We start from the raw sequence: 23,892 nt of genomic DNA, 5'->3' as shown, positions 1-23,892 counted from the left end.
GTGTCTTATTTAACTCAGCCACGTAAATGGCTACCTTGGCACATTGGATATCCCACCATTTTTCGAGCTGACCTTTACTTTTACTAACTTGGCTGCTGCTGTAGCTATGAAAGAGCAACTCATGCATCATGGCAATCGTTTGTAAAATGTGCTAATGAGAAGCTGTTCTGCCTTTTCTCATCTATAGTCTGGGTTTTTGTTTACTCACTCTTTATTACCAAGGGCATGTGCATTAACTGGAAACAGGAAGCCAGATTTTCAGTCACACATACACAATTGCACACAAATGTGTATATCCATTAAGTGCGTACACATCAGCCATTCATACATGCACACAGCCACTTAGGCACCTAACTTCATGTAAAGTGCACTGAGATTCTAAATGGCCATATGCATGTACAAATGACTGATATACTCTCGCACATTGGATACTTGCACACATACGTTAGGCATATGCTAACGTATATGAGCAACTGTGTGTACCTAACCTTGCCCAACATCCTTTTCTTTAATTAGTTCATCTTCTACTCCGATCTATCCTTCATTTGAAGTTCAAATGCTCTTTTGTGATATCACAATTGCTTGCGGTAGAAATGACGGTCATCAAAATCAAAGGGGGGAGTAACCTCAGCTGTGGAATAAAGTAACAAGATGATACAAACTTTGAAGGAACAAAGATTCTGTTTCGATGCAAATAACCAATTTGATAAAGAAATCCATAATTGATCAAGGTTGGATCCTCTGCGCAACAAGGATATCAGTCCTCCTCTGCAAGGGCTTTCCATTTGATTTGTGCGGCAAGAGTTAAATCATCCTACAAAGCCCAACATCATGCTGCTGCTGCTGCCACCAACCTCCCTAAGAAGGATGGAGAAAGTCAACATTCCCGGCTTGGAAGCACTGATGAGAAAAAGTGCTCTCTGCAAGGTCAGTGTGTGATCCCTGACTTCATGAATTAATGTGCCTAAAGTGCCTTGAGATCCTCAGATGGAAGAGTTTACAAACTATCATAGCAGCGACTGATGGTGGTTTTCTAATGCTTCTGGTCTGTTACCCTGGAGAACAGAGAAGAGCAGAAAACAAGCTGACCATCCACGGGACCTAGTGGGGGGAACGAGCACCAGCCCTAGCAAGGTCAGTACTACTCCTTGCAAAGCCAAATATCCAAGAGGAAAAACTGAGGAAAGGGGTAACTCAGGGTAAAGGAAACTAGAGACAGCTGAGCCTATAAATAATAATGTTTTGCTCTTCTATTGTGACTTCCATTCAAAGAACTCATAGCTCTTTATAAAGGGCCTGATTCTGAGAATCTTGGCCAAGCACTGTATACACTTGAGAAGTCCCACGGAATGTGAGTAAGCATTGCTGCATCATGATCTAAAAATATTATTCTCAGCAACCCAGTGAGATAGGCAGGTATCATTCTCCATTTAGCAGATGGGCAAATTAAAGCAGAGAGTGTCTAGGTGACTTGCTTAAGGTCACACAGGAAATTGGTGGCAGCATCAGAAACCTCCAGCTCTTATCATTCCCAGTCTTGTAATTTAACCCCATGAGTGGAATTGGTCCTAACGAGGCTGGCATGGGACTTCACCGTAGGGGCAGGTCAGAGGTGATCCAGGGGAATGTAAGTGTCCAAGATCTGCATTTCTGCCAATCCTGTGCTTCATGTAACTGGCAGGGAGGGGCTGTGGATGCTGATCCAGACCCTAGGCTGCAATAGGAGGCACTGGGGGGAGGCGCTGTGTGGTAGATCCACAGGCTTGTCCTGGGTTCCGTGTGGGAGGTGAATTTTACCTCCTCATACTCCCTGTGCTCCACCCACACAGAGCCAAATGTGCAGGTTTCATGCATGTGCAGTGATTTTCACCCTGCAAGCACAAAAGAGGGAGTGAAGGAAGAGTACTCCAGTGGCTGTGTACATTGAGAATGAGGCCAGTGCCCCATTTATACTCCGGAACTAACGAGCGTACAAAGGCCAGCTCTGAAACAAAGACCTAGAAAGGTGATGTAAGGACACCCGCAGGCAGCCACTCATTCCAGACACTCTGCTACCCTAGCTGCTGCACACAGCTCTGGCTGCAAAAGCCACAATAGAGTATCCTCAGAATGAGCCAATGATGGCATAAGATAAGCAAAGCTGTTTTTAAATAACGTGGCTTTCTATGAGCTGCTCTATACATATTGTTGATCAGATAATTATTTTGTTTAGGATTGTAATTAACGAGGGAGTATTCATCCATAGCATACAGAGAACACAGCTATAAATAGAGTGTTTGAACAAGACTACCACAACAATCGAATCAGATTTATAATGCAGGTCCATGATCTGCTCTGTTATACTTACGCAATTCCAGGGAAATCAGTGGGGTTTGCACTGATATAATGGAAAGATTAATTTAGCTCACAGTTTTTTTAATACCAAAGTCAGTAATTTCATCCACTAGGCTACACAGATTCTTTATTATAGCAAAATCAAGAACTTTCATGTAAATTGGCTAGAGTGTGTGCCAAGCCTTCTCCATGAAGCATATTCATGCTGGCAAAATAATTATACATTTTCTAGCAGCACTACAGAGCTCAAAGTGTGCTCCTTAGTTCACACAAGGTCTAAACACATGCAAAATTTTAGGAGTCAGATTGTTGTTTTTTTTACTCAGTTTGGTTTGTTCGTTAAAAAAAATTATCACACACACAGAGTAGCCAGTATCTTCCTAGCCCTTCGCTGACATTAACCAATTTACACTCCTGAGAGGTAAGGAGGTATAACTCTCCATTTTAAGGAGGTGGAAAACAGAGACAGAGAGCTTAAGTGACTTGCCCAAGGCAAAAGTCCATTGGTAAAGCCGGTTCTCAAGAGTTCCTAGTTCCCTGTCCTGGGCTGTTCAGGCTATCCACCGTGCACCCCCTTGCACAATTACGGTGTAGGAAAAGGAAAAGAATGGTCTTAGCTTTTCATTAAACGTTTTTGGTATAAATTCCACTCCTGCTTACAAATTATGTCTGTACATGATGGAAGACTGTACATGTCTCTTCAAAGTACATGAAAAATAAAGTTCCAATATTTAGTATTACCATGGTGAGTCTCTTGATTTTTCACCATGTTAGATTCTGCATCAGATCCTATAGAACCCATGGTCACTAATCCCTACCTAAGTCTCACTACATTGTACTCTTAGATCCTACGGTGATAAGGGCCATACATTGCAGATAGAAAGTGCATCTTTCAGTATGCTTGAAGGATCTAAGTTTCTACTTATTATCCAGAAGGGTTTTTAATTTTTTGGCCCCTTTTGAAGTAGCTGCTGTTTTAGTACATTTGGAAGCTGAGATGTACTTGCTGCCCCTCAGGGACTTTTCAAGAGGCTTAATTAGATACTTGTTGTTGGAAAGAGCTTGGGCCTGTGTGACATTACCCAGGGTACAATCTGAACTGATGCACAGCTATGTCCCCTCAATTCTCCAACTTGGGGTGCCTTTTACACCAGGCTTTGCCATGACAGCAACCACCCCAGTCTGCTCACATGCAGCCTCCAGCATGTAAATCACTGCCAGCTATACTGTATGAGTGCTATAGCCAGCCACTCATGAATTACACTGCAGGGGAACACCAGCAAACTTCCAGTCCCACACTTTCTCCCGGAAATATGCGCCTTGTACTGCCCAGTACCCTCCTGGACAATACAAACCCATATAAAGTCTGTCATTTCATTAATAGCAAATGATATGCACAAATCTCGTTATCCCCAAAGGAATTTCCCAAACACTTCCATCTAAACACACTGGTTTAGATAAAACAATAAAACAAATTTATCAACCACAGAAAGATACAGTCACTTAAAATCTAAGCAATAAGGCATAAAAGTCAGAACTGGTTATAAAGCAGTAAAAAGGTAAAATGCAACTAATGCCTAATTTAACAAACTAGGTGGATTCAAAGCAAAGGTCTCTCTCACCACAAGTTCCAAAGTCTGAGGCTTGGTCTACACTCACCCCCCAAATCGAACTAAGGTACGCAACTTCAGCTACGTGAATAACGTAGCTGAAGTTCGAAGTACCTTAGTTCGATCTTACCTCGGTCCACACGCGGCAGGCAGGCTCCCCCGTCGACTCCGCGGTACTCCTCTCACCTAGCTGGAGTACCGCAGTCGACGGCGAGCACTTCCGGGTTCGACTTATCGCGTCCAGACAAGACGCGATAAGTCGAACCCAGAACTTCGATTGCCAGCCACCGAACTAGTGGCTGGGTATAGACATACCCTTAGGCTATGTTTACACTAAGGACCTTACAGCAGTACAGCTGTCCCACTACAGCTGTGCCGCTGTAAGGTCTCCCGTGTAGCCACTCTTTGCAAGCAGGAGAGAGTTCTCCTGCCGGCATAATTAAACCACTCACAACAAGCAGCGTTAGCTGTGTTGGTAAGAGAGCCTCTCCTGCCGCCATAGCGCTGTCCACACCAGCGCTTTTGTTGGTGAAACTTCACACCTCTGACCAACAAAAGTTTTACAGACAAAAGTGCTAGTGTAGACAAAGCCTTGCTGGCTGAATCTTTCAGTCAAAATCCCTCCCCAGTCCAATCACCGCTTTCTTTGTTTTTGAAGTGCTGTTGATGCTCTGGATAGAGAGAAAGAGAGTGAAGGTTTGGGGCATTTCTCTTATGCAAGAATCATCTCCAGCTGAGGTTCAGGAGACAAAGTCTGTGTGGGCAGGAACCTTAAGCTGCTTCTTTGTCAAAATATAGATTTTTTTGCCCACACCCTGTCTCCTGCCAAAGAGTGGCCAATCAATCAGGTGATGGTCCATTTGATCTCATTGACACCTGACTGAGGCATTAGCTAGTCTTTTGTCTCTGTGGAACTGGTTTGTGACTTCCCTCTAGAACATGTTGGAACATGTCTCAGGAATATTACACAGTGGAATCTTATAACTTTACATACAATGTTGCCACACATATTTTACCAAGACAATAGTTATCAGCAAATCACGAGTTTTCAAATGATATCTCACAGGGCATACTGTTATACAAGTTTTACCATAATCCTCTAAAAGGGGTGAACATAGGAGTACAGAGTGTTGCAGTCTGATCAAGCCTACTGAAGGTGATGGAATGACTCCCATTGACTTCCATGGGCTTTGGATCAGATCTTTAGCAGCCAACATTTAGAAGAGGAATGATTCAGTTTCCTTTCATGAGCTGCTGAACAGAACAGAAAAAGCCATGGCTAGGAGCTAAGAACAAGAAATAGTGGCTTGTCTTTCTACTTCTGTATTTCTAAATGACTCCAATATGTATGAAACCAGAGTCCATATCTAACTTTACATGTAATGAAGAAACAGTTACTTATTGTAACGGTGGTTCTTCAAGATGTGATGCAAATGTGCATTCTATACTCTCAGAACCCGAGGGCAATCTCCAACCCAACAAGGGCCTCAGTACTGAAGCAGGCCACATGACCTGTTCGGGCAGCTGCTGCTTCAGGCAAGGGTCTGGAGCCACATAAGCCCATTTCTTGAATGATCGGCAGATTGCACAACGGTCTTTAACGTGGGTCTTGACATGACAGAGAAAGCACTGTGTGTGGGGATCACTCCCCCACATAAAAGACAATGTTTAAACCCCGGTGAGGGCATCACCTAAGAAAACTAAACCAATACAACTAACACTAATCTAACACACACTAAGGGTACTACTAGCGATATACAACAAGAGAAAACTACACTAGTTGAGAGGTTGTGGGGTAAGACCACACAGAACTCCAACACCAGACACAGGGGGTAAGAAGGAACTGAGGGAGGGTCAGGGCAGCGCTGCCTCATGTAGCTAGGGGAGAGGCTATGGCCACAGCCACGGGGCGCAAGCACCACCCCTCTACGGGTACTGCTAGGCAAATTTCTCCAGCTTTGGTGTGCTGGTTGAGGACACACTAAGTGGAATATATGGCTGCATCTACTTGAAGAAGTTGCCATAATCAAGTATATATTTGCTTCCTTATTCCTTTAGTTGGTACAGGCTGCCTTTTTTTTTTTTTTTAAACAATGAATTTGATTACCTCCAGATTTTAAATCAGGTTCGATGACATTATTCTTGTAAAATTTGCTTACTTAAACAGCAGAAGAAACTAACTAACTCAACAAGTATACATAGAACAGTAAAGTCTTACTCAAAGTGACTTAAGGTGGCAAAATCAGGCCCTAAAACTGCAGCTGCACGGTAAACTTTAATAGGTTGGTCAATAAAGAAAAATAAAAGCTAATAATTCACCCCAAATAACTGACAATCAAGAGGATCAGACATTGTGAAGACAGATTTTTAAACTGTAAAAATCATTCTAAAACAGGGGTCGGCAACCTTTCAGAAGTGGTGTGCCGAGTCTTCATTTATTCACTCTAATTTAAGGTTTCGCGTGCCAGTAATACATTTTAATGTTTTTAGAAGGTCTCTTTCTCTAAGTCTATAATATATAACTAAACTATTGTTGTATGTAAAGTAAATACGGTTTTTAAAATATTTAAGAAGCTTTATTTAAAATGAAATTAAAATGCAGAGCCCCCCGGACTGGTGGCCAGGACCCGGGCAGTGTGAGTGCCACTGAAAATCAGCTCGTGTGCCGCCTTCGGCACACGTGCCATAGGTTGCTTACCCCGTTCTAAAATAAGAAATGAGTAATTGTAAGTGTTAATCATGAAAGTAACATATTTGTCTCAGCCCACACCAGCACTGATGTTCTGAGACTGGAAAACAAAGAAAAATTGCCCTTTGTACAAATTCAGTCAAAACATTGCTAAAGGGTCCAGTGGGTAATTTTATTAGGTAGTTTTAGCCTAGACCAAAAATATTATACTACTGACTCCTTTGGGAAGCCTAAAGGAGAAAACATGACTGCGGAGTGCACTTTGCAGCACACTCTACCCCCTGATTTCAGCAAAACTAACAATCGCCTAAAAACGGATTCAAATTCTTTTCTATTTCCTGCTTTTGATCCCCATCTCTGATTTTGTGTTTCCTTATTTTCACTTTACATTGTTTTACCAAAGCTGAGTTCTCTGTATCATTTGCAGGTGCCTACACTTATCCTTTATTCGTCTAAGTAAGGAATAATACGGTGTCAGACTGGCTTCTTCACAAGGTGTCAGAAGAACATCGTGCAAAAAGGAAGAAAAGGAAGGCAGATAAATGGGCTCTAATGAGCAAATATATACTCTTCCATGAGTGTGCAGGGAGGAAGGCACATGAGAAATTCCTCCTGTGCATTCCTAGGGACTTACATTGCCCCTAAGGGGCCTGGAGGAGCCATGGTTAAAAGACCACCCCCAAACACACACTTCGCAGCAGAGCTTGCATGCTCCTCCTGCATCCTGCAGATATGCAAACCCTACCCGCAACATGAGCCTGTTCCTTAAGAGGTGCACCCTGATCCTAGAGATTTTACAAAGCTTGGGGAATAAATACATTGGACTAATTCAGCTCCAAGATAGTTACAGATGAATGGTGAGTTTGAAAGACTGATACCAACTTTTAAAACAATGATGCACAAGGCAGTGGAGGTAGGCATAACTCCTCAGTTTGCTCCACTGGATTTTAATTCTCCTGTGATATGTTCTGCTGCACAACTGTTAATGGAAAGTCACAATGCCTGTCAATGATCACAGAGACTTTGACTATTACGTACCTATGACCGAGTGCACCCTGTATAAACACCCTACACACTATTGTACTAATCTTTGTACAAAATATGATTTATGAGGTATCATTTGAAAACGAATAACTCACTGGTCAATAATATCATGGTGAAAAGTATGTAGCATTATTATATGTAAAGTTATGAACATAAGATGAAAATATGACTGAAATGTGGTTACCAAACAAGTCTGGGGAGCGGATAAACCTGTTTCTCAAAGACAAAGGACAAGCTGACCCTCTAACCAGGCGTCATCAAAGTTGATGGGCAATCACCTGTCAAGTGACCATTGTTTGTTTCTGCCCCACTTATTTGCCAAACAAATCTACATTTTAGCAAACAACAGTACGGAACCTCTTTCACCACGAAACTCCATGACTCCAACATCACAGCCAGAATGAACTTTATCTAGAGGTAACCCTCAGGAAAATTAATTTCAAAGGGTGACTGGACTATAAAAGTGAGGGGCAAAACCACCTCAAAAGTATCTCTCCCTATCTCTCTCTTTCACCTAAGAGACAAAAGAAGCAGCCTTTTGACTTTGGGAGAGAGCCTGACCTGAAATTTGGTCAGCCCTGTTGCTGGGAGCATTGGTAAGAATTTTTTCTTGAACCAAGTCTAGTTTGTTAAGGTTTAGCACTAGGCTGTGTTTTAATTTTCTCTTGAAAACATTTCTGACTAATGCCTGTACTGACTTAACAGCTCTCTCTTTCTAGTTAATAAACTTGTTTTATTGTTTAATCAAAACTAATCTAGTGTTGTGTTTAAACTGAACTGTGTACATTGACCCTTTACAGTGAAGAACACCTGTTTTTGGGGGAAAAAAATCTAGGACTGGGAGTGTATTGGGGGTCACCTTGCAAGTAGTAATCAAGGCTAGTGGAAGCCAGAGTGTGACTGATGTGTGGCTGGCAGGCTGTAGCTATATGCAGACACTCAGAGTATTTCCTGGATCCCGGAAGGCTGTTTGTGAGTGGCTCAGGTGGGAGTTACTGCAGCAAAGCATTGTGAGGCACCCAAGGCTGCCGGTCAGGTTGTGCAGAATGGAGAGGATGGAGAGGGCATAGGGAACCAGGCAGGTGGTGACACAACCCTTCTCTGGTCTGGTTTGCATCCCAGAATATGACAATGCCAATCAAAAAAAGCATTGTGGTAAGACTGCGTGAGAGCAAAAGACTATGAGGATAGAAACAGCAAAAGGGTGGCTACCTGATACCATGTCCAGGGTAGAACCCCAACTCTTGTCTTACCAAGTTATGCAATGTATAGGGATCAGATATCTGGGATTACTAGTCATTGCACCTAGGCTTGTAACCACTTCAATAAGGGTCAAAGGGAAGAGTGTTTGTCTTCCAGGCAAGCTAAAGTATGTCCAGTAGTAAAGACAAGATTCCAACAGGGTTTAGAAACCTCTAACTCTGTAACATGACTTCAAGATAAACTAGAAAGGATGCAATTGCCTGAAGCAAAGTGGAGATTGTTCAAGCAGATTGCTCAAGCATGTGGACAATGAGGCTAAGGTAAAGTCTGTAGAATGTATACCTGGTTATTTGTTTTTTTAAACGTTTGTATGGAAATATAAAAAGTTTTGAGGGGAAATGTAACATATTGTAATAGACTTTTAAGGCAGGAAATGTTAGATCTGTCATCTGGAGGACCACTTTATGGTTCTTGGGTGCTGACAACTTTCTGTTCCTGTTTTGCATGGTCATGAGCCACTAAGGGTACTATTTTGTTTCTGATTTTAAACACCCACACCTGGCCCTTGTCAGCTGACTCAGGCTTGAGAGGCTTGGGCTGTGGGGTGCTATAAAACTGCAGAGTAGATGTCCAGGTTCAGGCTGGAGACCTGGCTCTGGGACTTGCAGCCCTGTGGTTATGGGTCTATCTATGGAGTGGGTGGCCGAGGTTTTGTGGTCTGCAATGTGCAGGAGGTTAGACTAGATGATCATGATGGTCTCTTCTGGCCTTAAAGTCTATGAGTCTGAGTCTATGTGCTACTTTTACACTTATAAAGAATTGCCCCACTTTTGACCATTGGCAAACAGCAATCAGAAGAATGTGTGTTATTGTTATTAGCATTGGGGTAGCACCCAGAAGCACTGGAATCAATGGGAAGCTCATGGAGAGTAAGCTGAGTAACTTGAAGGAGAAAAGCAGGCTACAGGCCCTTCACGTTCCTTTTTATGTGCTATAACATCCACTGCGTGCGTGCATACACACACACACACACACACACACACACACACACACACATCCTCCCCCCCCTCAGAAATCATTAAGGTAAAAGAGCCAGAACGCACCAAGCAAACAAGGTGAACTTCATCTTATATTATCAGTTCTATTCAATGTCACAGCCAAAAGGAAGAGGGGATCTTGTCCTCTTTTCCAAAAGTTGAACCATATCCACAACACCAGTGTTAGGAGACCATCTTTAAAATTTGCAATTATCTTTGAAACCAAGACGGATACCTTTGGATGGGAGGCAGAGGAGGGTGGCAGCCCACATATCTAGCACTCAATTGCCATATAGGATAAGGCTAGAGGTGATGCACTGTCCAAGTGGTAGCAGGCTGCAGTGATTATGCCAGCAAGACCAGGAGAAGTTATAATTATGCCAGTGGCCACCCTAGCTACTCCTTTGGTGACCATGTTTTGTATACCACTCAGTAAAGCACCCTACTCATGTGTGTGTGTGTGTTTAAGAGGTTTAGCTTCACCCCTATTTCACCCAGACCCAGCCCCTCAAGGACACTGACCAATACTAGAGGCATTACTGGAATGTCCTCTTATACTCAGAGAGTGAAATTAGCTACACTGTTGCTGATCCCATGTGGGAGCACTATGGGGTGGGGAAAACATAAGGATTCTCTATGCCTTTTCAACCCTCTCCATTCTGTACAACTGAGATGAGCAGGGCCGTCTCTAAGTTTTTTGCTGCCCCAAGCGAAAAAAATTTCCCACGCCCCCCCCACCCTGCCCCAACTCCGGCCCTTCCCCAAATCCCCGGCCCCGCCTCCTCCCCCGGGCGTGCCGCATTTCCCCTCCTACCCCTCCCTCCCAGGTTTGGGGGAGAAGCGGAGCGGCAGCGCACTCGGGGGAGGAGGCGGAGGTGAGCTGCGGGGGGGGGGCAGCAGTTCCTCTGCCCCCCCCCAGGTTACTTTCTGCAGCCCTCCCCGCCCCCCCCCCCCCCCACCGCCGCAGCTCACCTCCGCTCTGCCTGCTCCCCTGAGCGCACCGCCGCCGCTCCACTTCTCCCCCTCCCCCCCCGGCTTGCCGCAAAAACAGCTGATTCGCACAGCAAACCTGGGAGGGAGGGGAGAGAAGCGAAGCGGCGGCGCGCTCGGGGAAGCAGGTGGCGGTGGAGCGGAGGTGAGCTAGGGGAGGAGCGGTTCCTTTGCCCCCCCCACGGTTACTTCTTGCAGCCCTCCCCGTGCCCCCCACCACCGCAGCTCACCTCCGCTCAGGGCCGGCTCCCGGCTTTTTGCACCCCAAGCAAAAAAAAAAAAAGGGGGGGGCGGAGTGCCGCCCCTTGGAAAGTGCCACCCCAAGCACATGCTTGGAGCGTTGGTGCCTAGAGCCAGCCCTGGGGATGAGGAAGCCATAGTACTCATGGCATATGGTGTATTGCATCTGCCCCACATCACTGAGTATTAGGGGTTATAAATTATACAGAGACAACACCAAGCTTCTAACAGGCATATGCCTTCAATGGAGATGAGAAGATATCAATATCCCATTACACCTTCCTTTCCAGTCACCTAAGGAGTAATCTCTGCTTGACACATTCTGAGGCAGCAGCTTGCCCACTCTCTCAGCATTATCAACAGGAAAGAGGATCACAAACTTTAAAGCATGATTAAACAGGATAAAACAATTTAATAAAGATACCAGTTTTCATGAATATTCATCAACAATTAACTCAGAACTGGTAGGTAAGAAAATGTAAGGGAAAAAGGAGTTCTGGTGAGCTGACAGTTTCTCAAAGTGGCAATATTAAAGGCACAACAGAAAACTCTCTCAAGGCAAAGGAAAGATAATAAGAGGCCAATATGGCTCTATCAGGAGCTATTTAGTAACCTGTAAATCAAAAAGGAATCCTACAAAAAGTGGAAACATGGACATATTGCTAAGAATGATTACAAAAGAATATTTCAAGCATGTAGGGACAAAATCATAGAGACTAAGGCATAAAATGAGTTACACCTAGCAAGGAACATAAAAGAAAATAAGAAAAGGTTCTATAAATACATTAGGCACAAGAGAAAGACGAAGGAAAGTATAGGTCTCTCTGCTTAGTGGGAAAGGAGAGCTAACAATGGATGACATCAAGAAGGCTTAGGTGTTTAATGCCTATTTTGTCTCAGTCTTCACCAAAAAGAAGAATGATGACCAGATATTTAATGCAATTAATATTAACCACAAGGTGAAGGAACACAAGACAAAATAGGGAAAGAACAGGTTAAATAATATTTAGATAAGTTAAATGTATTCAAGTCAGGGGCCTGACAAAATTCATATTAAGTACCTAAGTAACTAGCTGAAGCAATCTTAGAACCATTAGTGATTATCTTTGAGGTCTCATAAAGTCCTCATGGTGAGGTCATGGAAAAATGGAGAAGGAGTACCTATCTTTAAAAAGAGGAACAAAAAGGACCAAAGGAATTATAGACCAGTCAGCCTAACAACTTTGATACCTGGAAAGATACTAGAATAAACTATTCAACAATCAAAGTGTAAATTCTTAGAGATTAATATGATAAGTTATAGCCAACATGGATTTGTCAAGAACAAATCATGCCAAGCCAACCTAATTTCATTCTTTGACGGGGTTTCTGACTAGTGGATGGAGGAAGCAGCAGACATAATATATCTTGATTTTGGTAAGGCTTTTGATACAATCCCACATGATATTCTCATAGGCAAGCTAGGGAAATGTGATCTAAATGAAATTACTATAAGGTGAGTGCACAACTAGTTGAAAGACCGTACTCAGAGTAGTTATCAGTGGTTTGCTATCAGACTGGGAGGACATATTTAGCGGGGTCTGTCCTGGATGTGGTACTATTCAATATATTCATTAATGACTTGGATAATGGAGTGGAGATTACGCTTATAAAAATTGCAGACACCAAGCTTGCAGGGGTTTGGAGGTCATAATTAGAATCCAAAATGACCTTGACAAAATTGGAGAATTGGCCTGAAATCAACAAGATGAAACTCAATAAAGACAAGTGCAAAGTACTACACTCGGGAATGAAAACAATCAAATGCACAACTACAAAATGGGGAACAACTGGGTGGATAGCAGTAATGCTGAAAAGGATCTGGAGGTTATAGTGGATGAAAAATTGTATAAGACAACAACGTGATGCAGCTAATGTCATTGTGGGATGCCTTAACAGGAATGCAATATGTAAGACATGGAGGTAATTGTCCCGCTCTGCTCAGCACTGATAAAGCCTCAGCTGGAGTACTGTGTCCAGTTCTGGGTGCCACACTTTAGGAAAGATGTGGACAAATTGGACACAGTCCAGAGGAGAGCAACAAAAACGATAAACGGTTTAGAAAACCTGATGTATGAGGAAAAGTTTAAAAAAAACTGGGCATGTTTAGACTTGAGAAAGAAGCCTGAGGGCAGACGTGATCTCTCTCTTCAAATATGTTAAAGATGACTGCGATCAATTGTTCTCCATGTCCACTGAAGGTAGGACAAGAATGGCTGAAACTGCAACATAGGAGATTCAGGTTAGATATTAGAAAAAAATTTCTAACTGTAAGGGTAGTTACATTCTGGAATAGGCTTTCCAGGGGTGTTGTGAATTCCTCATCACTGGAGGTTTATTTAATAACAGGTTGCACAAATACCTGCCAGGGATGGTCTAGGTTTACTTGGTCCAACCTCAGTGCAGGGGGCTGGACTTGACCTCTCAAGGTCCCTTCCAGCCCTAGATTTCTATGATAAATCATGGCAGCTTTATATAGTTGCACTAAAATAATCTGTTCTACAACAATTTTCCCCAAGGTGTTTTACTGTGTTTGGTATAAATGCTTTCCTAATTATTATGGCCAATGCAAGACAATTCCTTCTTTCCCAAATCGGTTTATATCTACCCAATGCACAAGGGTATTGTTGCAGCAAGGAATCTTATTTGCCAGACGTGTCGTGCTGTGTCATGCCGTGTCGTGTGTGTGTGTGTGTGTGTGTGTGTGTGTGTGTGAGTGTGTGAGAGAGAGAGAGAGAGAGAATATATACTCTAGTACCCTAAGATAAAGGATATTTAGTGCTTAATGACTATTTACTACTATTTAGTGGGAGCATAAGCCTGGGCATGGGAATCAGGAACTCCCAAGTAAAGCTAGATGAAGCATTGATTTTTCCCTTTAGCCAGGAAATTGAAAAATCAGAAAAAATATTTGGCTTGGTTCCAAAAATGTTTGCAATTTGTCAACAACTGTATTGTTCCAATGAGCTTTTGAAAACCATGTGCATTTGTCTCCTCTAAATCAGGCACAGAGAAAACTTGAATCCACATCTCCTATGTGAGTGCCTTAATCACTAGGCTACAGAATAGCTTCTTTCTCTCACTCTCTGGCTCATGAATATTTGTGTGTTTATATAAAGTGGAACAGCTTCAACAGGAGAGACTGAGAACAACCCACCCCAGAACAGCCAATAGCCTTATGGCTAGGATGCTTCCCCTGAGAGAGGGAAGATAGGAGTTCAAGTCCCTGGTCTAACATAGGTATTTAAACCTGGGTCTCACACACCGCAGCAACTGCCCTAACCACTGCACTGAAGGTAATAAGGGGGCACCCAGATGAAATTTTCTGAAGCTGTCCCTGAAAAACTTTTTCCCAATCGAAACTAATCAGGTCAAATTTGTGAATAGTTTTGGGTTGAACGAAACTGCATTTTTTGGCAAATAAATGATCCCACTGAAAGATTTTGCCTAGCTCTACTGCTGAGTTCTATTCCTGACTCAGTTACTTGCTGTATAAGTTTAGGCAGGTCACAATCACCCTGGCTCAGTTTTCCCACCTGTAAAATGGCAATAACAGAAATTCTTAAATAATTCACGAAGGCCTTGTGAAGACTAATCGTTTAGGGCCAGAATTTGATGTACTTACTCATGCTGAGCATGAGTGAATCAACTGAAATCAACAAGATGTTGAAGAGGATAGTGCTTTATCCTGCTCATAATGAGAAGGTGAGCTGCAGAATTGTCTGTGGTTGGGGTTGGAGTCAATATGTGGTAGGTGGGTTTAAGAATGTTCCTAGTCTAAAGACTGAGGCTGGACAACAACATATGGACAGAGTCAAAACTATTTTGAGGATGTGCAAAATGCAATGTGTGTGCATTTACTCATGTACATTTAATAGATTGTATGGACAGTAAAGAGATCAGAATATTTCTCAGCTTTCCCTTATTTTATATTTACTTACTTGCAAATGCTTCGGGTTTTTTTTTTTTGCTTGGTTTGCTTTTTTATCGTAACATTATTTTGTACACATATACAAAGCTGTTATATGATAAACTATTTAAAGTAACAGCGCTGAACTACACAGATGGGTTCGGCAGGAAAGGGTAGGATGGTTCTGACTTAAGTTATTTTAATTAGTAAGAAGAAGGAAATTATCTTCATTAATATGTGCACAGTTGTCCAAAAATCACCCTGTTTTTGTTATTGCTGAGTTTGTGCACTTCATGTTGAATAATATGATTTGGTTTCAGTATTCACGTGGTCCCAAAGAGAAATCATGTAGCGATTAAAGTGTCCATAAAAAGAATAATGCAAGGACAAATATTATTCATATTTATGTTCCCTGCTTCCCTCTATCTTTTTACTAGAATTGCAAATTCCTGCAGTAATATGATCATGGCTCATGTCACTATATTTTGACTATATTGTAAATATTCTTGGTACAGTTAGCAGTTGGAAATAAAACCTGTTTATATTTATATATTTGTAGTATCTATATTGATTGGTTTTGTGTTTACCTTTCTGAACACTAATATGCAGCATGATGTTAGTCATCAGCACTAAACCTGGGAGACCATTCATGTCAATGGATGGAAATGCAGAATTATAGACTAATTGAATGGCCTTATATTATATCACAACATTCGTTGTGTATTACACTGCATCTTCATGACCCAATGTCATTGCACATTAATGCTTCACCATGATGAAATGATTGCAAAGTAATGTCAGGTCATCAAGTAGTGATTATTATCCCTACCTCTCTCAGTTTCCACTTGACTCCGTTATTTCCCCCATTTCTTTTTGCCCAGCTGATAGGCAGGAGGACAGGGTTTCCTTTCCTGACTGTAGGGAGAGAGTGTCTCTCCCTTTAAGTCCCATTCCAGACTGCTGAGAGGAAGGGAGTTTCTAGGAGGGATGGGAAAGGATCCTGGCAGTGCTGGTATATTTCTTGAGCATTCCCTAGGTAGCCTTGAATTTATCTCATATTTTCAGGCATCACGGGGAGCATTTATATGATATGCACTGTACTCACTCAACCTAAAACCAGACACAAGATGAGCTACAATCAGATACACATACTCCAGGACAGCTGCAGGTGATACCTCAAAAAGCCCCGTGTGACTCTATAGCCAAAGGCATCACAGAGGTAGATATTTAATTTTGTATGATTTTTCCCTCTCTCCCTTTCACACACACATACAAATATATACACAACAAAAGTTTAAATACTTTTAGATCCTTTGCGATCTAAGGTGCTATTTACTACGGGCAGATCTCCGTCCAGGTCAGAGAAGCTAAGGCAATGTACTCCAGCTGAGTATCTGCACTAATGGGTCACATTTTGCTTTCATTTAAACTCCTGTTACTCCACTATCTTCACTAGGATTGCAAGGGCTTACACAAGAGCAGAATTTCACCCAGTAAATTCAAGACGTGTACAATTTATTATGTGCAAAACAATAAACGTCAAGAAAGCCTTAAGTTACCAATAAGTGTACACAAAATTAATGTGGCCCCTCCAGCTACATCAGCTTTTATTGATTTTGTATAAAACTGGTAGTTCCAGTGAGCTGACACAGTCAAATCTGGAAGCTGATGCAGTCCTCTTACAGAAATGATTGGTTAGTCCTAAAAGCACCGCTGAATAGGGTGGGTGTCCTGATCAAAGAGCAGCATTCACTGCTAAGGAGTGTAAATGAGGGTCAAAATTACAAGAAAAAATGTTAAGTGTTAATGAAGAGATAAGGTGCCTCTTAGCACAGAACGCACTGTAATAGTCAGGAGGTCCATCACAAATAGAAAGTTCCGTAGCAACTTCAAAGGCCATGATTTTTAGGTCAATGATTTTAAAGCTCTCCTTTACTCATTGCTAAAGTTAAGCTTTCAGGCAGATTCAATTAATCAGTAAACACTATAATAATAAAATTCACTGCAGAACCTGGCAAAATTATTACCAGCATGCTTATCTAATATAGAGATTGAAATAACAAAGACGATCTAACTAACTTATCAGGGATCATAGAAGTCACTATATTCTGCAGATACCAGAAGTCCATTAGCTGCCTTAACTACTCCACTACAAGTAACGATTGCCAAATTCTGCCCTGATGGGGTAGTTACATCTTGTGCTCTACTGGAAGAAAATGTGAAACCTGAAATAATTTGTTCAAACTGATACAATATAGAAAAATCAGGAATCACTGATGATTACACAATACAGGTAACCAACCAGCCTCGGGTGCTATTAGCTCCTGAGTAGAAAACAAGACCAAATATATATTTTGTAATGTTCAAAAGACGCCACCCCATAAAAACACAGTATGAATGGTTTGGAACAAAGAGATGACACACAGATAAGCAGTAGCAGATTAAGATGGATGAGGAAGCAACTAATTAGAGAGAGTACAAAGTACTTACATTAAGAAGACATCACAATGAGACTGCACAAGAGGCACACCAGAATCCTGATCAAGAGATACAACAGGAGACAATAAGTAGGAATATGTCAATAGAGAGCAGAATTTGAGCATCACTGCAAGAGAGAGAATGTAAAGAGATTTTTTTTCAACTTGTACAAGAACTCACCAAAAACATCAGTCACTCCCAACTGTGATGTCACCAAGGTGGTGGATAGCAAAGCATTGATGGAACATGAAGACATCAAAATCCCAGGTCATCTAAATGGATTATTTCAGAACCTGTATAGCAGTCAACAGTCAGCAGTCTGAGCTACAAATGAAATGATACACTGATTTAGGGTTGGAAACAGAATTCAGTAGGATTGCTCTCTCTTGCAATAGGTTTTCTTTCAACGGTTCTGCTAAAATGGGAAGGATAAAGGTATTCGGATAGGTGAGAGATGGGTGTATATGCAGGTGACCCTAATATACAGTGAAAAGGGGGTGTGATATATAGGTGTCCTACAGAGGAGAGAAATGTGAAAAAAAGTAACATTACAGTTCATGAACACCAGTTAGAACATAACCATTAATGGTTAAAAATCTAGGGTCATCATAGAAGCTCAGCAGTACATCATGGTAAGTTTTAGAGCAAAGTCATTCAGCAACCGATTGGCATGTGATGAAAAATGCCAATAGCACTGGCTCAGAAAGCTTTTGCTCACCAAAAATGATAAAACCCTGATCAGATCATGACACCTTTAAAAAATCTGTAAGGTATATGAACTTTAGATTTATTCTTAACTAACGAAAGCTATGAACATACTTCAGCAAAATAAAAGATAGGAGATAGGGAGAACTGTATTAAACAGTCATCTGCTATGTAAGCCTGAGACACAGCAAACCCAGACTGTCATACAAAATCTCAGGCAAGAAGCAGAATAATGCAGGCATAAGATAGCTGAAGACAGGGTGGGGCTAAGAACCACTAATTAATCAGAAATGAATACCTACCCAATGGGAACAACCTTAGTATTAGCATCTGCAATGACTTCACTTATCTACTACCAATGACACCAGTGAGAGGCTGATCTAGGAAACCTAGCTAACTGTTTAGAAACAAAGCAACCCCAAACCCTCTCTTTTTCTCTTTCTATATACGGAACACTAAACAAAACAAATTTAAATTGAGGAAAAAGAAGTAAGAGTCCTTCTAAGGGTAAGATTTTCCTTGCACCTTTTAGTTACATTTCATCAGCAATTATTTTACCACATTTCCTTATGTACAGGTGTAAAATCCAATCTATCCTCAAATTAGGAGGTGGCCAACACTTGCAAATTCACCAGATATGAATTTGTCATCCCCTGAGCAGGTTGTTATTCCCATAAAGGAAGGTCAGCAGCCTAGTTTCTCTTAGTCCTGCACCTTGTGTAGTCATTTACATCGCTGCAAAGGGAGTGCCAACTGGTTGTAAAACACTGCCAAATTAAACTGAGTGGTTTACACTCTCTTTGCACTGGGGTAAATGACTATGCAAGATGCAGGGGCAACAGAGAATTAGGATAAGTGACTTTACAGCTGCTGAGCATATGAGCTGACCCTTTCCACAAGGCAACAGGGGATTCAGTCACCAAAATCAGCCAATGCCATGAGATCAGCAGAGGACCTGTGCACTATACTGGCACCTAACTCTCTACAGCCCCTCCAGTTCCTGGCAGCAATACTGTGTTATGGGCTCCACCTGCCAGCTGTTATCACTAGACTTCCCCTCATCGTGGAGCTCAAGAGCACAGAGGGGCACCCACTGAATAATAATTTAATGCTGCCATCACTTCTCATAACCAATACAAATACATCCAGGGCCGGATTCTCGTTAACTTGGTACCATGTGTTTTCCTTCGAACCAGGGCAAGATTAGGTGTGTTTTATACTCACTTTGCACTGGTATGAACAGCCAAACAGGATAAAAAGGCAGTAGAGAATTAGGTCCCAGTCTCCACATCAACGAAATGGAGGCTTTTGTTCAAAGGGTTTGTGTGTCCCATTTTTAAAGAATAGGTGTGAATTCATTAGAAATTGTGCTGAGCCAGCCAAAAATGTCTTATGAACTCTAGACTTTTCAGTGACCAAACATACTTAAATCGGTGAACATACACTTCTTTTCTCACCAGAGTAATTAATCCAACATCCTCAGGATATTTCTGACTAAAACATAAAATTTTAAGCTGCCCTGGTGGCATAATGTGCAACAGTTGGGGAATTAGCTTTTGGGGAAGTTCTAAGGCCCACATTATACAGGAGGTCAGACTACATGAGCACAATGGTCCCTTCTGGCCTTGGAATCTATGAACCCACAGATGATACTTTTATTTTTCAAGTGAGAATGATGATAATGTCCCATGAAATAATCCAATGCTAATCTATGGCCAGCCAGGAAAGAGTTGCCAGGATGTCAGCTGACAGAAAAATAAGAGAAGATACTTTAGTGGGGAAAGAAATAGATGTTCAGATAAATAGCTTGGAAACTAGAAAACATTTTAGGCTAAAGGTATAACCAAAATGCCCCCTACCCCATCTCAGCAGGGGGGTGTTTGAATGGACCAGAAGGTAAGGGGCAACCCCTGACGTCCTGAGAGATGGGAGAACCAAGGGCAGACTTAGCTACCCTTAGGCTTTCTCCCCTCCCTCTGTCCAGAACACTAATAGAAATCCCACCTGGCAGGGGAAGGGGAGAAGAGAATTTTCTGTCTCTCTCTACCACCATTGGCGAGGCTGGAGATGGAGTCAGGAAAAGAGCTGATTGTCTCTTGCACCCCTTCTTTTCTGTATGTGAAGCCCTGAGGGTGTGCCGCAGCTATTCTGCTGTGTTTGCTGCCCTGCCCTACAATGGGGGTACAACATGAATTGTGTTCCTAAATGCTGTGGGTTTGACCAGATCACTGGCTTTTGAGAACAAGAAATAATTTTTCCCTTGGAGCAAGACTGATAGGGCATCCAGCGGGTTGTTCACCTTCCTCACAGCATCCAGGAGGCCCATCTTTAGGTTAATACAGAGTAAACAGATAGTGAGTTTATAATTTCATTACGATTTGCTCCCATGTCCAGCACAGGTGAGAGGTTCAAAGCGGCCAGCTCCCACAGGTGAACATGAGACGATGAGAGAACTTGTAGATCAGGGATCAGCAACCTTTGGCATGCGGCCCGCCAGGGTAAGCACCCTGCTGGGCCGGGCCTTTTTGTTTACCTGCCGCGTCCGCAGGTTTAGCCGAGCTCAGCTCCCACTGGCCGTGGTTCGCCACTCCAGGCCAATGGGGGCGGCAGGAAGCGGAGGCCAGCACATCCCTTGGCCCGTGCCGCTTCCTGCCGCCCCCATTGGCCTGGAGCGGCGAACCGTGGCCAGTGGGAGCTGCGATCGGCCAAACCGGCGGAAGCGGCAGGTGCCAAAGGTTGCCGATCCCTAGTGTAGAGACACTATTGACCTTGAGGGAGAAGGAAAGACTAAGTCGATGTACACTGAGGTACTTTCATGTGCACTCTCATTCCCCCTCAGCAATGGGCTGAATCCTGGAGGTTAGACTGAACAGGGACAGCCTTGAATATTGGTTATTGGCATGGAGGCCATTTAACATCGCACTAGACCCAAATTAGTGTCTTGATTAGTGCTTTGATTTTCCTTCCCTTCCCCATTCAAATTGAAAGTTAATAACGTTGCAACCTTCAATTTAAAAATCCACCCCTGTGGCTGTGTTTCATTCTCCTACATGTCCTGTTCCAGAAGCAGGCGATCAGGTTAACATGTTGGCCAGATATCATATGGCCAGATCCTCAACTTGCTAAACTGAGGTCAATGGAGGTATGTTAATTGACATCACCTGAAGTTGTGGCCCATAATATTCTCCTATCCCCCAATAACACAATAGCAGCCACATCTACTATGCTGCGCATACTGCTAGCCCAGTACACTGATCAGTATCTTCAAGCAATGTCACAGTATTAAAGGTTGTATTCCACCTTTCTAAGTTCACCTCCAGTAGCTACTCAGACTAACTCTGGAACTAAAGTGCCATTCTCCTTCATCCTGTTCCTCATCTTACCAGTTCCACTTTTACCATGGTATGTGCTCTGGGTAATTCAACTTCCTGCCTGGTTCAGCTTGTGCTTTATGAAAGCTTTTAGCTTCAGACAGTCTTTTCACTCATGTTGGAAAATAACTATATTCATAGAAAGAGTTTTGATTAAAATATGAGATGAAAGGAACAGCACAAAATAAAAGGATGGGGAGAACAGCGAAAATTTACAGAGAAGAATCCTATGAACCTCTGATGCAAAACTGCAGTAGCAATGCAGTTTTCCCATTTAATTAATTATGAAAGATGTGGGAATCACAAGTGATTACAGGACTTATCTGTGGCCAGAACACTACATTAACTAGATATCTTGCCAAACTATGCAGACTCTTCTGTTGCAATTCCCTGAGCTTCAGATGCTTCTTAACAGTTTATCCAGCCAAAAAGGATTGTTTCCAATTAAAAACTGTCTAAAATTAAAAAAAAAAAAAAATTTATGGGGCAAGATTCTAATGTTTGGTAGCTGCGGGTGGAAAGCCTTGATCATCTGGTGATCTTAATGTCAATATCAACCCAAATCCTCCCCTGTCTATAACCAAGCTCATACTCTTCTTACTAGTTTGCAGGATGATTTCAAGATATGCACTGCTCAAGAACACGTTCAGTGTTCAAACAACAGCAAACCCAAAAGTTAAGCATGTGTTGCTGGTTCAAGATGCTTTGTTCTGGCTGTTAAGCAGAGAAAAGCCTCCTTGGCTTTTGTTTGAAACCACAGAGACTATCATCCCAAATAAGAATACCATTAACTGACAGATATTTGTGTTTGTGCTGGAAGATCGGAATTGCAACAGATTTATTTGGAAGACTGTTTTATGATGGATTGATTCCACCTAATGTTTTCCAATTTTTTTCCTATGAAATTAAAATTTTCCAGGAAATTTCTCAAATCTAGATAATGTTCTGGAATGCTAATATTTCAAACTGCAGACATTCTGTGAAAAGAGAGCTCCAGCCATCTTCCTAGAGGCTGCACCTTGGAGGAAGTTGCCACACATTTCATCCACCTAAAGTTTGGAGTAACTTTTTCACTTGCTTTCCCAGATATCAGATTGGCAGAATCTGACTTCATAGCCAATAAAGGGTAGGGATTTTTTTAGTAGAATGGACTAACCCATAACCCCCCTCTTCCAACCTATTAGCCTTAGGATATCCAACCTGTGGCCTCTCAGGCTCTAAACTGTGACTCTCAAGGGTGACTGTGTTAGAAAATGTGTATTTGATTATGAATTAAAAATGTGCTCCCTGCAACTTTTACACAGAACTGTTTGAATCAGCCCATCGCAGCAGGAAGGAAGAAATGCCTCTTCTGCAGCCCTAGAATCTGCATGGATGTGAGCTGGAAATGCTCTGAATTGCTACTGTCCCTTCCCTGCAGCTCCTCAGCCTGACTAGTGTAAAGGGAACAGAATCTGTCCCAAAGTGCTGACTAGGCCTTTTAAAAAGAATATGGTTGACCCTCAGGCTGAAAAGGTTGGACCCTTCAATGCCGGGGCTAATAAAGTGGGGAAGTAGCACAGCTTTGGTTGAAACACTTTGGCGTATGGAAGAGTCCGTGGATCTCCAACTACACACTTTAGCCAAAAGAAGCCTTCAGTTAAGCTGCTTATCTGAAATCCATGCTTGTGGACCTGATGACAGAATATGGCTTTTATAATGCATAAAAAATGTTCAAGTGCAAATCCTTTCTATTAATCCTCTTTGTCAACATGACCAGAACACTGAATACACACTGCCTGAGAAATACACCACTTCACTTACTATGCCTTATGAATGCATTTCATTTAACTGTTGTTGCCTCTTTAGAAAGAAAGGAACCAAATTAAGCTGGTTATCTGACCATGATAATTGTTTGACCCCTGTACTACTGGTTCCATGGTCCAATTTCAAGGTTGATGATAAAAGTCCAATCTCAGGAATGCTCTCCACTATGCCTTCCATACACCTGTGTTGGAAGTCCATCTGTGCCCTGCATCTAACAACTGCTGTACAAAAATTAAAATCACCTTGGAAAAGAAGATCAAACTTTTTAATGGGCTACTTGTTGTTGCTAAGCAGATAGAGCACTAGTTGTCAGTGCATCCTGTTGCTGTATCCTCCTTTATTTTTAAATCTATTTTCCCAACTTACAACAGCTATTCAACACCAATGCCCAGAAAAGCATCAAATGAAAATAGCTATATTTCCACAAATAGAGGAG

The 23,892-nt window shown here is 42.2% G+C and overlaps 1 protein-coding gene and 1 long non-coding RNA gene across 10 annotated transcripts in view; one reads left to right on the top strand and one right to left on the bottom strand.

The window, feature by feature from the left end:
- LOC128830071 (uncharacterized) overlaps positions 1–8,381 on the top strand; it is a 29,605-nt gene extending 21,224 nt beyond the window's left edge. Inside the window, exon 3 of the long non-coding RNA XR_008443532.1 lies at positions 7,061–8,381. This is a non-coding gene — a long non-coding RNA (uncharacterized LOC128830071). The remainder of the gene's footprint in view (positions 1–7,060) is intronic.
- The window catches only part of DLG2 (discs large MAGUK scaffold protein 2), a 1,481,925-nt gene that overhangs the window by 1,037,497 nt on the left and 420,536 nt on the right, over positions 1–23,892 (bottom strand). The gene's annotated exons all lie outside the window — the stretch shown is intronic.

The sequence above is a fragment of the Malaclemys terrapin genome, chromosome 1 (assembly GCF_027887155.1).
Source record: "Malaclemys terrapin pileata isolate rMalTer1 chromosome 1, rMalTer1.hap1, whole genome shotgun sequence".
NCBI lineage: Eukaryota > Metazoa > Chordata > Testudines > Emydidae > Malaclemys > Malaclemys terrapin.
This window is presented reverse-complemented; position numbering and strand designations above follow the sequence as displayed.